The sequence below is a fragment of the Mobula birostris genome, chromosome 22, assembly GCF_030028105.1.
Source record: "Mobula birostris isolate sMobBir1 chromosome 22, sMobBir1.hap1, whole genome shotgun sequence".
NCBI classification, from domain to species: domain Eukaryota; kingdom Metazoa; phylum Chordata; class Chondrichthyes; order Myliobatiformes; family Myliobatidae; genus Mobula; species Mobula birostris.
The window spans coordinates 44,884,110-44,900,595 of record NC_092391.1 but is presented as its reverse complement, the minus strand read 5'-3'; the positions used below and the strand labels follow the sequence as shown (position 1 = coordinate 44,900,595).

General features: G+C 56.1%; 1 long non-coding RNA gene across 1 annotated transcript in view; it reads right to left on the bottom strand.

The window, feature by feature from the left end:
* Positions 1–16,144, bottom strand: part of LOC140186169 (uncharacterized) — a 48,967-nt gene extending 32,823 nt beyond the window's left edge. The window contains exons 1-2 of the long non-coding RNA XR_011882799.1: positions 16,034–16,144; positions 14,866–15,172 (exon numbers count right to left, since the gene is read on the bottom strand). This is a non-coding gene — a long non-coding RNA (uncharacterized lncRNA). The remainder of the gene's footprint in view (positions 1–14,865; positions 15,173–16,033) is intronic.
* Positions 16,145–16,486: the final 342 nt, after the last annotated feature.

Below are 16,486 nucleotides of genomic sequence, written 5' to 3'. Positions count from 1 at the left end.
CACTCTCTGTGTGAATCTCCTCGAGTGCCCACTCTCTGTATGAACCTCCCTCGAGTGCCCTCTCTCTGTGTGAATCTCCTCGAGTGCCCACTCTCTGTGTGAATCTCCCTTGAGTGCCCACTCTCTGAGTGACCTCCCTCGAGTGCCCACTCTCTGTATGAACCTCCCTCGAGTACCCACTCTCTGCATGAACCTCCGTCGAGTACCCACTCTCTGTGTGAACCTCCTCGAGTGCCCACTCTCTGTATGAACCTCCCTCGAGTGCCCACTCTCTGTGTGAACCTCCCTCGAGTGCCCACTCTCTCTGTATGAACCTCCCTCGAGTGCCCACTCTCTGTGTGAACCTCCCTCGAGTGCCCACTCTCTGCATGAACCTCCCTCGAGTGCCCACTCTCTGTATGAACCTCCCTCGAGTGCCCACTCTCTGTGTGAACCTCCCTCGAGTGCCCACTCTCTCTGTATGAACCTCCCTCGAGTGCCCCAGTCTCTGCGTGAACCTCCCTCGAGTGCCCACTCTCTGTGTGAACCTCCCTCGAGTGCCCACTCTCTGTGTGAACCTCCCTCGAGTGCCCACTCTCTGCATGAACCTCCCTCGAGTGCCCCAGTCTCTGCGTGAACCTCCCTCGAGTGCCCCCTCCCTGCGTGAACCTCCCTCGAGTGCCCACTCTCTGTATGTACCTCCCTCGAGTGCCCCCTCCCTGCGTGAATCTCCCTCGAGTGCCCACTCTCTGTATGAACCTCCCTCGAGTGCCCACTCTCTGTGTGAATCTCCCTTGAGTGCTCACTCTCTGTATGAACCTCCCTCGAGTGCCCTCTCTCTGTGTGAATCTCCCTCGAGTGCCCACTCTCTGTGTGAATCTCCCTTGAGTGCCCACTCTCTGTGTGAACCTCCCTCGAGTGCCCACTCTCTGTATGAACCTCCCTCGAGTGCCCACTCTCTGTGTGAATCTCCCTTGAGTGCTCACTCTCTGTATGAACCTCCCTCGAGTGCCCTCTCTCTGTGTGAATCTCCCTCGAGTGCCCACTCTCTGTGTGAATCTCCCTTGAGTGCCCACTCTCTGTGTGAACCTCCCTCGAGTGCCCACTCTCTGTATGAACCTCCCTCGAGTGCCCACTCTCTGTGTGAATCTCCCTCGAGTGCCCACTCTCTGTATGAACCTCCCTCGAGTGCCCTCTCTCTGTGTGAATCTCCTCGAGTGCCCACTCTCTGTGTGAATCTCCCTTGAGTGCCCACTCTCTGAGTGAACCTCCCTCGAGTGCCCACTCTCTGTATGAACCTCCCTCGAGTACCCACTCTCTGCATGAACCTCCGTCGAGTACCCACTCTCTGTGTGAACCTCCCTCGAGTGCCCACTCTCTGTATGAACCTCCCTCGAGTGCCCACTCTCTGTGTGAACCTCCCTCGAGTGCCCACTCTCTCTGTATGAACCTCCCTCGAGTGCCCACTCTCTGTGTGAACCTCCCTCGAGTGCCCACTCTCTGCATGAACCTCCCTCGAGTGCCCACTCTCTGTATGAACCTCCCTCGAGTGCCCACTCTCTGTGTGAACCTCCCTCGAGTGCCCACTCTCTCTGTATGAACCTCCCTCGAGTGCCCCAGTCTCTGCGTGAACCTCCCTCGAGTGCCCACTCTCTGTGTGAACCTCCCTCGAGTGCCCACTCTCTGTGTGAACCTCCCTCGAGTGCCCACTCTCTGCATGAACCTCCCTCGAGTGCCCCAGTCTCTGCGTGAACCTCCCTCGAGTGCCCCCTCCCTGCGTGAACCTCCCTCGAGTGCCCACTCTCTGTATGTACCTCCCTCGAGTGCCCCCTCCCTGCGTGAATCTCCCTCGAGTGCCCACTCTCTGTATGAACCTCCCTCGAGTGCCCACTCTCTGTGTGAATCTCCCTTGAGTGCTCACTCTCTGTATGAACCTCCCTCGAGTGCCCTCTCTCTGTGTGAATCTCCCTCGAGTGCCCACTCTCTGTGTGAATCTCCCTTGAGTGCCCACTCTCTGTGTGAACCTCCCTCGAGTGCCCACTCTCTGTATGAACCTCCCTCGAGTGCCCACTCTCTGTATGAACCTCCCTCGAGTACCCACTCTCTGTATGAACCTCCCTCGAGTGCCCACTCTCTGTGTGAATCTCCCTCGAGTGCCCACTCTCTGTATGAACCTCCCTCGAGTGCCCTCTCTCTGTGTGAACCTCCCTCGAGTGCCCACTCTCTGTGTGAATCTCCCTTGAGTGCCCACTCTCTGTGTGAACCTCCCTCGAGTGCCCACTCTCTGTATGAACCTCCCTCGAGTACCCACTCTCTGCATGAACCTCCCTCGAGTACCCACTCTCTGTGTGAACCTCCCTCGAGTGCTCACTCTCTCTGTATGAACCTCCCTCGAGTGCCCACTCTCTGTGTGAACCTCCCTCGAGTGCCCACTCTCTGCATGAACCTCCCTCGAGTGCCCACTCTCTGTATGAACCTCCCTCGAGTGCCCACTCTCTGTGTGAACCTCCCTCGAGTGCCCACTCTCTCTGTATGAACCTCCCTCGAGTGCCCCAGTCTCTGCGTGAACCTCCCTCGAGTGCCCACTCTCTGTGTGAACCTCCCTCGAGTGCCCACTCTCTGTGTGATCCTCCCTCGAGTGCCCACTCGCTGTATGAACCTCCCCCGAGTGCCCACTCTCTGTGTGAATCTCCCTCGAGTGCCCACTCTCTGTATGAACCTCCCTCAAGTGCCCTCTCCCTGCGTGAATCTCCCTCCAGTGCCCCCTCTCTGCATGAACCTCCCTCGAGTGCCCACTCTCTGCGTGAACCTCCCTCGAGTGCCCACTCTCGGCGTGAACCTCCCTCGAGTGCCCACTCTCTGCGTGAACCTCCCTCGAGTGTCCACTCTCTGCGTGAACCTCCCTCGAGTGCCCACTCTCTGCGTGAACCTCCCTCGAGTGCCCACTCTCTGCGTGAACCTCCCTCGAGTGCCCACTCTCTGCGTGAACCTCCCTCGAGTGCCCCAGTCTCTGCGTGAACCTCCCTCGAGTGTCCCCTCCCTGCGTGAACCTCCCTCGAGTGCCCACTCTCTGTATGAACCTCCCTCGAGTGCCCCCTCCCTGCGTGAATCTCCCTCGAGTGCCCACTCTCTGTATGAACCTCCCTCGAGTGCCCACTCTCTGTGTGAATCTCCCTTGAGTGCTCACTCTCTGTATGAACCTCCCTCGAGTGCCCTCTCTCTGTGTGAATCTCCCTCGAGTGCCCACTCTCTGTGTGAATCTCCCGTGAGTGCCCACTCTCTGTGTGAACCTCCCTCGAGTGCCCACTCTCTGTATGAACCTCCCTCGAGTACCCACTCTCTGTATGAACCTCCCTCGAGTGCCCACTCTCTGTGTGAATCTCCCTCGAGTGCCCACTCTCTGTATGAACCTCCCTCGAGTGCCCTCTCTCTGTGTGAATCTCCTCGAGTGCCCACTCTCTGTGTGAATCTCCCTTGAGTGCCCACTCTCTGAGTGAACCTCCCTCGAGTGCCCACTCTCTGTATGAACCTCCCTCGAGTACCCACTCTCTGCATGAACCTCCGTCGAGTACCCACTCTCTGTGTGAACCTCCCTCGAGTGCCCACTCTCTGTATGAACCTCCCTCGAGTGCCCACTCTCTGTGTGAACCTCCCTCGAGTGCCCACTCTCTCTGTATGAACCTCCCTCGAGTGCCCACTCTCTGTGTGAACCTCCCTCGAGTGCCCACTCTCTGCATGAACCTCCCTCGAGTGCCCACTCTCTGTATGAACCTCCCTCGAGTGCCCACTCTCTGTGTGAACCTCCCTCGAGTGCCCACTCTCTCTGTATGAACCTCCCTCGAGTGCCCACTCTCTGTGTGAACCTCCCTCGAGTGCCCACTCTCTGCATGAACCTCCCTCGAGTGCCCACTCTCTGTATGAACCTCCCTCGAGTGCCCACTCTCTGTGTGAACCTCCCTCGAGTGCCCACTCTCTGTGTGAACCTCCCTCGAGTGCCCACTCTCTGCATGAACCTCCCTCGAGTGCCCCAGTCTCTGCGTGAACCTCCCTCGAGTGCCCCCTCCCTGCGTGAACCTCCCTCGAGTGCCCACTCTCTGTATGTACCTCCCTCGAGTGCCCCCTCCCTGCGTGAATCTCCCTCGAGTGCCCACTCTCTGTATGAACCTCCCTCGAGTGCCCACTCTCTGTGTGAATCTCCCTTGAGTGCTCACTCTCTGTATGAACCTCCCTCGAGTGCCCTCTCTCTGTGTGAATCTCCCTCGAGTGCCCACTCTCTGTGTGAATCTCCCTTGAGTGCCCACTCTCTGTGTGAACCTCCCTCGAGTGCCCACTCTCTGTATGAACCTCCCTCGAGTGCCCACTCTCTGTATGAACCTCCCTCGAGTACCCACTCTCTGTATGAACCTCCCTCGAGTGCCCACTCTCTGTGTGAATCTCCCTCGAGTGCCCACTCTCTGTATGAACCTCCCTCGAGTGCCCTCTCTCTGTGTGAACCTCCCTCGAGTGCCCACTCTCTGTGTGAATCTCCCTTGAGTGCCCACTCTCTGTGTGAACCTCCCTCGAGTGCCCACTCTCTGTATGAACCTCCCTCGAGTACCCACTCTCTGCATGAACCTCCCTCGAGTACCCACTCTCTGTGTGAACTTCCCTCGAGTGCCCACTCTCTGTATGAACCTCCCTCGAGTGCCCACTCTCTGTGTGAACCTCCCTCGAGTGCCCACTCTCTCTGTATGAACCTCCCTCGAGTGCCCACTCTCTGTGTGAACCTCCCTCGAGTGCCAACTCTCTGCATGAACCTCCCTCGAGTGCCCACTCTCTGTATGAACCTCCCTCGAGTGCCCACTCTCTGTGTGAACCTCCCTCGAGTGCCCACTCTCTCTGCATGAACCTCCCTCGAGTGCCCACTCTCTGTATGAACCTCCCTCGAGTGCCCCAGTCTCTGCGTGAACCTCCCTCGAGTGCCCACTCTCTGCATGAACCTCCCTCGAGTGCCCCAGTCTCTGCGTGAACCTCCCTCGAGTGCCCCCTCCCTGCGTGAACCTCCCTCGAGTGCCCACTCTCTGTATGAACCTCCCTCGAGTGCCCCCTCCCTGCGTGAATCTCCCTCGAGTGCCCACTCTCCGTATGAACCTCCCTCGAGTGCCCACTCTCTGTGTGAATCTCCCTTGAGTGCTCACTCTCTGTATGAACCTCCCTCGAGTGCCCTCTCTCTGTGTGAATCTCCCTTGAGTGCCCACTCTCTGTGTGAACCTCCCTCGAGTGCCCACTCTCTGTATGAACCTCCCTCGAGTACCCACTCTCTGCATGAACCTCCCTAGAGTACCCACTCTCTGTGTGAACCTCCCTCGAGTGCCCACTCTCTGTATGAACCTCCCTCGAGTGCCCACTCTCTGTATGAACCTCCCTCGAGTGCCCACTCTCTGTGTGAATCTCCCTTGAGTGCCCACTCTCTGTATGAACCTCCCTCGAGTGCCCACTCTCTGTATGAACCTCCCTCGAGTACCCACTCTCTGCATGAACCTCCCTCGAGTGCCCACTCTCTCTGTATGAACCTCCCTCGAGTGCCCACTCTCTGTGTGAATCTCCCTTGAGTGCCCACTCTCTGTGTGAACCTCCCTCGAGTGCCCACTCTCTGTATGAACCTCCCTCGAGTACCCACTCTCTGTGTGAATCTCCCTTGAGTGCTCACTCTCTGTATGAACCTCCCTCGAGTGCCCTCTCTCTGTGTGAATCTCCCTCGAGTGCCCACTCTCTGTGTGAATCTCCCTTGAGTGCCCACTCTCTGTGTGAACCTCCCTCGAGTGCCCACTCTCTGTATGAACCTCCCTCGAGTACCCACTCTCTGTATGAACCTCCCTCGAGTACCCACTCTCTGTGTGAACCTCCCTCGAGTGCCCACTCTCTGTATGAACCTCCCTCGAGTGCCCACTCTCTGTGTGAACCTCCCTCGAGTGCCCACTCTCTCTGTATGAACCTCCCTCCAGTGCCCACTCTCTGTGTGAACCTCCCTCGAGTGCCTACTCTCTGCATGAACCTCCCTCGAGTGCCCACTCTCTGTATGAACCTCCCTCGAGTGCCCACTCTCTGTGTGAACCTCCCTCGAGTGCCCACTCTCTCTGTATGAACCTCCCTCGAGTGCCCCAGTCTCTGCGTGAACCTCCCTCGAGTGCCCACTCTCTGTGTGAACCTCCCTCGAGTGCCCAATCTCTGTGTGAACCTCCCTCGAGTGCCCACTCTCTGCATGAACCTCCCTCGAGTGCCCCAGTCTCTGCGTGAACCTCCCTCGAGTGCCCCCTCCCTGCGTGAACCTCCCTCGAGTGGCCACTCTCTGTATGAACCTCCCTCGAGTGCCCACTCTCTGTGTGAATCTCCTTTGAGTGCTCACTCTCTGTATGAACCTCCCTCGAGTGCCCTCTCTCTGTGTGAATCTCCCTCGAGTGCCCACTCTCTGTGTGAATCTCCCTTGAGTGCCCACTCTCTGTGTGAACCTCCCTCGAGTGCCCACTCTCTGTATGAACCTCCCTCGAGTACCCACTCTCTGCATGAACCTCCCTAGAGTACCCACTCTCTGTGTGAACCTCCCTCGAGTGCCCACTCTCTGTATGAACCTCCCTCGAGTGCCCACTCTCTGTATGAACCTCCCTCGAGTGCCCACTCTCTGTGTGAATCTCCCTTGAGTGCCCACTCTCTGTATGAACCTCCCTCGAGTGCCCACTCTCTGTATGAACCTCCCTCGAGTACCCACTCTCTGCATGAACCTCCCTCGAATGCCCACTCTCTCTGTATGAACCTCCCTCGAGTGCCCACTCTCTGTGTGAACCTCCCTCGAGTGCCCACTCTCTGCATGAACCTCCCTCGAGTGCCCACTCTCTGTATGAACCTCCCTCGAGTGCCCACTCTCTGTGTGAATCTCCCTTGAGTGCTCACTCTCTGTATGAACCTCTCTCGAGTGCCCACTCTCTGTGTGAATCTCCCTTGAGTGCCCACTCTCTGTGTGAACCTCCCTCGAGTGCCCACTCTCTGTATGAACCTCCCTCGAGTACCCACTCTCTGTATGAACCTCCCTCGAGTGCCCACTCTCTGTGTGAATCTCCCTCGAGTGCCCACTCTCTGTATGAACCTCCCTCGAGTGCCCTCTCTCTGTGTGAATCTCCCTCGAGTGCCCACTCTCTGTGTGAATCTCCCTTGAGTGCCCACTCTCTGTGTGAACCTCCCTCGAGTGCCCACTCTCTGTATGAACCTCCCTCAAGTACCCACTCTCTGCATGAACCTCCGTCGAGTACCCACTCTCTGTGTGAACCTCCCTCGAGTGCCCACTCTCTGTATGAACCTCCCTCGAGTGCCCACTCTCTGTATGAACCTCCCTCGAGTGCCCACTCTCTGTGTGAATCTCCCTTGAGTGCCCACTCTCTGTATGAACCTCCCTTGAGTGCCCACTCTCTGTATGAACCTCCCTCGAGTACCCACTCTCTGCATGAACCTCCCTCGAGTGCCCACTCTCTCTGTATGAACCTCCCTCGAGTGCCCACTCTCTGTGTGAACCTCCCTCGAGTGCCCACTCTCTGCATGAACCTCCCTCGAGTGCCCCAGTCTCTGCGTGAACTTCCCTCGAGTGCCCCCTCCCTGCGTGAACCTCCCTCGAGTGCCCACTCTCTGTATGAACCTCCCTCGAGTGCCCCCTCCCTGCGTGAATCTCCCTCGAGTGCCCACTCTCTGTATGAACCTCCCTCGAGTGCCCAGTCTCTGTGTGAATCTCCCTTGAGTGCTCACTCTCTGTATGAACCTCCCTCGAGTGCCCACTCTCTGTGTGAATCTCCCTCGAGTGCCCACTCTCTGTGTGAATCTCCCTTGAGTGCCCACTCTCTGTGTGAACCTCCCTCGAGTGCCCACTCTCTGTATGAACCTCCCTCGAGTACCCACTCTCTGCGTGAACCTCCCTCGAGTACCCACTCTCTGTGTGAACCTCCCTCGAGTGCCCACTCTCTGTGTGAACCTCCCTCGAGTGCCCACTCTCTGTATGAACCTCCCTCGAGTGCCCACTCTCTGTGTGAACCTCCCTCGAGTGCCCACTCTCTGCATGAACCTCCCTCGAGTGCCCCAGTCTCTGCGTGAACCTCCCTCGAGTGCCCACTCTCTGTATGAACCTCCCTCGAGTGCCCCCTCCCTGCGTGAATCTCCCTCGAGTGCCCACTCTCTGTATGAACCTCCCTCGAGTGCCCACTCTCTGTGTGAATCTCCCTTGAGTGCTCACTCTCTGTATGAACCTCCCTCGAGTGCCCTCTCTCTGTGTGAATCTCCCTCGAGTGCCCACTCTCTGTGTGAATCTCCCTTGAGTGCCCACTCTCTGTGTGAACCTCCCTCGAGTGCCCACTCTCTGTATGAACCTCCCTCGAGTACCCACTCTCTGTATGAACCTCCCTCGAGTGCCCACTCTCTGTGTGAATCTCCCTCGAGTGCCCACTCTCTGTATGAACCTCCCTCGAGTGCCCTCTCTCTGTGTGAATCTCCCTCGAGTGCCCACTCTCTGTGTGAATCTCCCTTGAGTGCCCACTCTCTGTGTGAACCTCCCTCGAGTGCCCACTCTCTGTATGAACCTCCCTCGAGTACCCACTCTCTGCATGAACCTCCCTCGAGTACCCACTCTCTGTGTGAACCTCCCTCGAGTGCCCACTCTCTGTATGAACCTCCCTCGAGTGCCCACTCTCTGTGTGAATCTCCCTTGAGTGCCCACTCTCTGTATGAACCTCCCTCGAGTGCCCACTCTCTGTATGAACCTCCCTCGAGTGCCCACTCTCTGTATGAACCTCCCTCGAGTACCCACTCTCTGCATGAACCTCCCTCGAGTACCCACTCTCTGTGTGAACCTCCCTCGAGTGCCCACTCTCTGTATGAACCTCCCTCGAGTGCCCACTCTCTGTGTGAATCTCCCTTGAGTGCCCACTCTCTGTATGAACCTCCCTCGAGTGCCCACTCTCTGTATGAACCTCCCTCGAGTACCCACTCTCTGCATGAACCTCCCTCGAGTGCCCACTCTCTCTGTATGAACCTCCGTCGAGTGCCCACTCTCTGTGTGAATCTCCCTTGAGTGCCCACTCTCTGTGTGAACCTCCCTCGAGTGCCCACTCTCTGTATGAACCTCCCTCGAGTACCCACTCTCTGTATGAACCTCCCTCGAGTGCCCACTCTCTGTGTGAATCTCCCTTGAGTGCTCACTCTCTGTATGAACCTCCCTCGAGTGCCCTCTCTCTGTGTGAATCTCCCTCGAGTGCCCACTCTCTGTGTGAATCTCCCTTGAGTGCCCACTCACTGTGTGAACCTCCCTCGAGTGCCCACTCTCTGTATGAACCTCCCTCGAGTACCCACTCTCTGTATGAACCTCCCTCGAGTGCCCACTCTCTGTGTGAATCTCCCTCGAGTGCCCACTCTCTGTATGAACCTCCCTCGAGTGCCCTCTCTCTGTGTGAACCTCCCTCGAGTGCCCACTCTCTGTGTGAATCTCCCCTGAGTGCCCACTCTCTGTGTGAACCTCCCTCGAGTGCCCACTCTCTGTATGAACCTCCCTCGAGTACCCACTCTCTGCATGAACCTCCCTCGAGTACCCACTCTCTGTGTGAACCTCCCTCGAGTGCCCACTCTCTGTATGAACCTCCCTCGAGTGCCCACTCTCTGTGTGAACCTCCCTCGAGTGCCCACTCTCTCTGTATGAACCTCCCTCCAGTGCCCACTCTCTGTGTGAACCTCCCTCGAGTGCCTACTCTCTGCATGAACCTCCCTCGAGTGCCCACTCTCTGTATGAACCTCCCTCGAGTGCCCACTCTCTGTGTGAACCTCCCTCGAGTGCCCACTCTCTCTGTATGAACCTCCCTCGAGTGCCCCAGTCTCTGCGTGAACCTCCCTCGAGTGCCCACTCTCTGTGTGAACCTCCCTCGAGTGCCCAATCTCTGTGTGAACCTCCCTCGAGTGCCCACTCTCTGCATGAACCTCCCTCGAGTGCCCCAGTCTCTGCGTGAACCTCCCTCGAGTGCCCCCTCCCTGCGTGAACCTCCCTCGAGTGCCCACTCTCTGTATGAACCTCCCTCGAGTGCCCCCTCCCTGCGTGAATCTCCCTCGAGTGCCCACTCTCTGTATGAACCTCCCTCGAGTGCCCACTCTCTGTGTGAATCTCCTTTGAGTGCTCACTCTCTGTATGAACCTCCCTCGAGTGCCCTCTCTCTGTGTGAATCTCCCTCGAGTGCCCACTCTCTGTGTGAATCTCCCTTGAGTGCCCACTCTCTGTGTGAACCTCCCTCGAGTGCCCACTCTCTGTATGAACCTCCCTCGAGTACCCACTCTCTGCATGAACCTCCCTAGAGTACCCACTCTCTGTGTGAACCTCCCTCGAGTGCCCACTCTCTGTATGAACCTCCCTCGAGTGCCCACTCTCTGTATGAACCTCCCTCGAGTGCCCACTCTCTGTGTGAATCTCCCTTGAGTGCCCACTCTCTGTATGAACCTCCCTCGAGTGCCCACTCTCTGTATGAACCTCCCTCGAGTACCCACTCTCTGCATGAACCTCCCTCGAGTGCCCACTCTCTCTGTATGAACCTCCCTCGAGTGCCCACTCTCTGTGTGAACCTCCCTCGAGTGCCCACTCTCTGCATGAACCTCCCTCGAGTGCCCACTCTCTGTATGAACCTCCCTCGAGTGCCCACTCTCTGTGTGAATCTCCCTTGAGTGCTCACTCTCTGTATGAACCTCTCTCGAGTGCCCACTCTCTGTGTGAATCTCCCTTGAGTGCCCACTCTCTGTGTGAATCTCCCTCGAGTGCCCACTCTCTGTATGAACCTCCCTCGAGTACCCACTCTCTGTATGAACCTCCCTCGAGTGCCCACTCTCTGTGTGAATCTCCCTCGAGTGCCCACTCTCTGTATGAACCTCCCTCGAGAGCCCTCTCTCTGTGTGAATCTCCCTCGAGTGCCCACTCTCTGTGTGAATCTCCCTTGAGTGCCCACTCTCTGTGTGAACCTCCCTCGAGTGCCCACTCTCTGTATGAACCTCCCTCAAGTACCCACTCTCTGCATGAACCTCCGTCGAGTACCCACTCTCTGTGTGAACCTCCCTCGAGTGCCCACTCTCTGTATGAACCTCCCTCGAGTGCCCACTCTCTGTATGAACCTCCCTCGAGTGCCCACTCTCTGTGTGAATCTCCCTTGAGTGCCCACTCTCTGTATGAACCTCCCTTGAGTGCCCACTCTCTGTATGAACCTCCCTCGAGTACCCACTCTCTGCATGAACCTCCCTCGAGTGCCCACTCTCTCTGTATGAACCTCCCTCGAGTGCCCACTCTCTGTGTGAACCTCCCTCGAGTGCCCACTCTCTGCATGAACCTCCCTCGAGTGCCCCAGTCTCTGCGTGAACTTCCCTCGAGTGCCCCCTCCCTGCGTGAACCTCCCTCGAGTGCCCACTCTCTGTATGAACCTCCCTCGAGTGCCCCCTCCCTGCGTGAATCTCCCTCGAGTGCCCACTCTCTGTATGAACCTCCCTCGAGTGCCCAGTCTCTGTGTGAATCTCCCTTGAGTGCTCACTCTCTGTATGAACCTCCCTCGAGTGCCCACTCTCTGTGTGAATCTCCCTCGAGTGCCCACTCTCTGTGTGAATCTCCCTTGAGTGCCCACTCTCTGTGTGAACCTCCCTCGAGTGCCCACTCTCTGTATGAACCTCCCTCGAGTACCCACTCTCTGCGTGAACCTCCCTCGAGTACCCACTCTCTGTGTGAACCTCCCTCGAGTGCCCACTCTCTGTGTGAACCTCCCTCGAGTGCCCACTCTCTGTATGAACCTCCCTCGAGTGCCCACTCTCTGTGTGAACCTCCCTCGAGTGCCCACTCTCTGCATGAACCTCCCTCGAGTGCCCCAGTCTCTGCGTGAACCTCCCTCGAGTGCCCACTCTCTGTATGAACCTCCCTCGAGTGCCCCCTCCCTGCGTGAATCTCCCTCGAGTGCCCACTCTCTGTATGAACCTCCCTCGAGTGCCCACTCTCTGTGTGAATCTCCCTTGAGTGCTCACTCTCTGTATGAACCTCCCTCGAGTGCCCTCTCTCTGTGTGAATCTCCCTCGAGTGCCCACTCTCTGTGTGAATCTCCCTTGAGTGCCCACTCTCTGTGTGAACCTCCCTCGAGTGCCCACTCTCTGTATGAACCTCCCTCGAGTACCCACTCTCTGTATGAACCTCCCTCGAGTGCCCACTCTCTGTGTGAATCTCCCTCGAGTGCCCACTCTCTGTATGAACCTCCCTCGAGTGCCCTCTCTCTGTGTGAATCTCCCTCGAGTGCCCACTCTCTGTGTGAATCTCCCTTGAGTGCCCACTCTCTGTGTGAACCTCCCTCGAGTGCCCACTCTCTGTATGAACCTCCCTCGAGTACCCACTCTCTGCATGAACCTCCCTCGAGTACCCACTCTCTGTGTGAACCTCCCTCGAGTGCCCACTCTCTGTATGAACCTCCCTCGAGTGCCCACTCTCTGTGTGAATCTCCCTCGAGTGCCCACTCTCTCTGTATGAACCTCCCTCGAGTGCCCACTCTCTGTGTGAACCTCCCTCGAGTGCCCACTCTCTGCATGAACCTCCCTCGAGTGCCCACTCTCTGTATGAACCTCCCTCGAGTGCCCACTCTCTGTGTGAACCTCCCTCGAGTGCCCACTCTCTCTGTATGAACCTCCCTCGAGTGCCCCAGTCTCTGCGTGAACCTCCCTCGAGTTCCCACTCTCTGTGTGAACCTCCCTCGAGTGCCCACTCTCTGTGTGAACCTCCCTCGAGTGCCCACTCTCTGCATGAACCTCCCTCGAGTGCCCCAGTCTCTGCGTGAACCTCCCTCGAGTGCCCCCTCCCTGCGTGAACCTCCCTCGAGTGCCCACTCTCTGTATGAACCTCCCTCGAGTGCCCCCTCCCTGTGTGAATCTCCCTCGAGTGCCCACTCTCTGTATGAACCTCCCTCGAGTGCCCACTCTCTGTGTGAATCTCCCTTGAGTGCTCACTCTCTGTATGAACCTCTCTCGAGTGCCCTCTCTCTGTGTGAATCTCCCTCGAGTGCCCACTCTCTGTGTGAATCTCCCTTGAGTGCCCACTCTCTGTGTGAACCTCCCTCGAGTGCCCACTCTCTGTATGAACCTCCCTCGAGTACCCACTCTCTGCATGAACCTCCCTCGAGTACCCACTCTCTGTGTGAACCTCCCTCGAGTGCCCACTCTCTGTATGAACCTCCCTCGAGTGCCCACTCTCTGTATGAACCTCCCTCGAGTGCCCACTCTCTGTGTGAATCTCCCTTGAGTGCCCACTCTCTGTATGAACCTCCCTCGAGTGCCCACTCTCTGTATGAACCTCCCTCGAGTACCCACTCTCTGCATGAACCTCCCTCGAGTGCCCACTCTCTCTGTATGAACCTCCCTCGAGTGCCCACTCTCTGTGTGAACCTCCCTCGAGTGCCCACTCTCTGCATGAACCTCCCTCGAGTGCCCACTCTCTGTATGAACCTCCCTCGAGTGCCCACTCTCTGTGTGAACCTCTCTCGAGTGCCCACTCTCTCTGTATGAACCTCCCTCGAGTGCCCCAGTCTCTGCGTGAACCTCCCTCGAGTGCCCACTCTCTGTGTGAACCTCCCTCGAGTACCCACTCCCTGTGTGAATCTCCCTCCAGTGCCCACTCCCTGCGTAAATCTCCCTCGAGTGCCCACTCTCTGTATGAACCTCCCTCGAGTGCCCACTCTCTGTGTGAACCTCCCTCGAGTGCCCACTCTCCCTGTATGAACCTCCCTCGAGTGCCCACTCTCTGTATGAACCTCCCTCGAGTGCCCACTCTCTGTGTGAACCTCCCTCGAGTGCCCACTCCCTGTGTGAATCTCCCTGTCCCTGGGAGGTCTCCAGTGAGGGAGGGAAGGGGAAGGAGTGGAAGCAATAGATGAATTGAGGAGGAGAGGAGGCAAGGATTGGACCAGCTGATGGGTAACTTGGACGGGAGCAGAGCGTGGTGGCAGCTGCCATGTTTAGGGTTTGGGAAGTCCTGGCATTGGAAGAGTGGAGGTTATGGTGGGAGGTGTTGTGGGGGTTTACTAACAGTGGCAGAGAGAGATTTGGGATCCATGATTTGGAGAAACCATCTCCCTCCTGGTGAGACAGAGAAGACTCTGCTCCGCCCTTCCCAGTAAGTTTGGTTCACAGGAACCAGACTTACCTCTATGAACTTCATCTATACGTCCTGTTGCCTCAGTAAAACAGCCTGTGTAAGCAAAGACCCTACCTACCCTTCCCACCCTTCTCTCTTCTCCCCTCTTCCATCAGGCAGAGAGTACAAAAACTCGAAATGACGTACCTCCTAGGCTCAAGAACAGCTTCTGCCCCACTGTCATCAGACACTTGAACTGCTCTCTAGTACAATAATTTACCTCGTTATAATCTTGCCCTGTTTGGTTGTTTGTTGAGGTACAGCACGGAGCACCCCTTCCAACCCCCAGAGCTTCGCTCCCCACCAACCCCCGATTTAACCCGAGCCTCGTCACAGGAAAATTTACAATGACCGATTAACCACCAACCGGTACGCCTCTGGATTGAGGGAGGAAACCAGAGCACCCTGAGGAAACCCACACAGTCACAGGAGAACGTACAGACTTCTTATTTCTGGTGTAGTTTTTCGCAAATAAGACGGCGGAGGCATTTTATGTTACAAAAAAAGCCATAGCAAATCTTTTATTGACACCAAAATGCCTGAACTCAAAGCGCGCCGAAAACCCTTTACGTAATTGTGTCATCACATCAGACCAGTCTCCTAAAGTGAAACCCCAACTCAATGTCGGGGGTTGTGAAATCGGTACGTTTCCACCAATTACGTTACCCTACACAGGATCCCCAACAACTCACCACAACCAGCATTGCAAGCCTGTCCAGAGCTCAGGAGAGCTGCCCAGCTCGGGTCCTGTGTTCCAAGGGTGGAGGAACAACAGATGCCTCAGGCTTGTCCAGAGGCGCGTTGACACACTCATGGTGACATCGAGACGCCAGGGGCATTGCAGCGGAATCCTCCAAATCTGGGTGGGCTGGTTTAAGGCCATCCACCAAAATAGGTTCAGGTTTCCCCTCGTATCCATGATCAAAATCTTTTCTCCCCTATTCCAAAGCATGGAACAGGCCATCGTAAGGGAGCCTAAGGGGAAGTTGGTGTGCATCACTGCGGACAAAAACAAACGAGGTGGGAATGTAGGTCAAAACGAAACCAAATACACTATGATGGGAGGTAGGAATAGGTGAAAAGGAATTGAATTTACTGAGAAGAGTAGAACGCTGTTGAGAGGCCAATTTAAACTAATCCCATCTGTCCGTGTATGATCATTCTCTGCCTGCCTAACTCCCTCTTAAACACTTCTATCATACCTCTTTCCAGAAAACATTTTCTAGATACCCACCACTTCCTGTGTAAAAGTACTTGCCTCCCTTAATGTAGATCTCTTTTCAACTTTCCCCTTTCAACCTTAAACCCATGTTTCAATAAGTTTCAATGGGTACATTTAATGTCAGAGAAATGTATACAATATACATCATGAAATTCTTTTTCTTCGCAAACATCCACAAAAACAGAGGGGTGCCCCAAAGAATGAATGACAGTTAAATGTTAGAATCTCAAAGCCCCCATCTCCCCCCCCCCACACACACACACAAGCAGCAGCAAAGCAACAAGCCGCCCCCCCCACCAGCAAAACAGCATCGGCATCCCCCACCGAGCACTCAAGCATGCAGCAAAGCATCAATAAAGACACAGACTTGCAGTACCCCAAAGACTGCTCATTCACCCGGTATTCGACATACCACAGGCTCTCTCTCTCTCCCTAATAAGGGAAAAAGAGGTGCCCCCGTTTCACTTTGGTATTTGACATTTCTATTCTGGGGAAAGGAAGTTTTTTTCTACCTCATCAATGCCTCTCACAATTGTCACCCCTCAGACTCTGACGCTGCAGTCAAGCTCCTCCTTTTAAGAAGAGCTTTTGATCACAAGTTTGCTGCAGAGGCGCATGTTGCTTACATGTGTACTTACTACAACACAGGAGCCTGGCATTTGGCCCTTAAATCTGGGCTGGCGATCTGTAGGTCTCCCTTTCCACATGTCTCTTGTTACAGATTTGATTTCTGCTTCTGTGTTCTGTTTTCCTTATAACTAATGCTGCCTAATCCAGTCAATATCCTGCTCTGCACGTTCTCTGGACCCTGTACATCCTTCCTGTAATGTGGTGCCCAGAATTGCACACAGTTCTCCAACTGTCGCTTAACCGAAGTTCTATGCAGCTGCAACATGACCACCGGGACTTTTATATTCAATTCCCTGACCGACGGAGGCAAGCATGCCACGTGTCTTTTTTTACCCTACCTACTTGTGTTGCTGCTGTTAGAGAGTTCTGGATTTACCAAATACTTTCCCCTTACATTTAATCTTCCGAAGTGCAACAGCTCACGCTTGTCCAGTCTAAACTCCATCTGATAGATCCTGCCG